This window comes from Pseudophryne corroboree, chromosome 9 (genome assembly GCF_028390025.1).
Source record: "Pseudophryne corroboree isolate aPseCor3 chromosome 9, aPseCor3.hap2, whole genome shotgun sequence".
In the NCBI taxonomy this organism is placed as follows: domain Eukaryota; kingdom Metazoa; phylum Chordata; class Amphibia; order Anura; family Myobatrachidae; genus Pseudophryne; species Pseudophryne corroboree.
Genome location: NC_086452.1, coordinates 193,309,763 through 193,310,440, shown reverse-complemented (window position 1 = coordinate 193,310,440; position 678 = coordinate 193,309,763). Strand labels below are relative to the sequence as shown.

The 678-nt window shown below is 38.8% G+C and overlaps 1 pseudogene; it reads left to right on the top strand.

Moving 5' to 3' along the window:
• Window positions 1-221: 221 nt before the first annotated feature.
• LOC134962254 (5S ribosomal RNA) lies at window positions 222-340 on the top strand (annotated as a pseudogene).
• Window positions 341-678: the final 338 nt, after the last annotated feature.

Here is a 678-nt window from a genome sequence, read left to right as displayed (position 1 = left end):
GTAGAAGTAAGAATTAGTGGTGATACTGCTGAATTAGTTAATTACAAATTGAAATAAATTGAATTAGTTAAAATTGAATTAGTTAAATACAAATTTGTATTTAACTAATTCATCTCTTTCCTTGGCCCTGTAAACTGTCTTCATTCCTTTTATCTCTCTATCTCTCTTTCTCCTATTTTCGTATATAGGTGCACTCTCATTGGTGTACTTTCATATAAATTCTCTACTATCATACCACGCTGCCAATGCCCGATCTTGTCCGATCTTGGAAGCCAAACAGCGTTGGGCCGGGTTAGTACCGGGAGAGGAGACTTCCTGCGAATACCTGGTGTTGTAGAGCGGGGACTATTTCCCTTCCTATGTGAGTTGCGACGCCAACAGCAGTATCACCACTAATTCTTACTTCTACTAGATTTTCTCATATTTGAGGCTTACGACCAAACATTGTGGCTCACGTCAGAAAGTCAGGTCCTTTTCGAATGCAGGAGACTATCAATCCTTGAATTTAAGTAGCCCTATTGGGACGCACTTATCAAATAATCCTTTATGACCACTCCTCGGTCCCATCAATATAGATATTCTGTACTGGTCAGGGGAAATGGGGGTAAGACGATCAAATGTTTACAACCATTCCAATCACACATTGTGATTAAAAAGACCAGAACATTTTAAAATCTT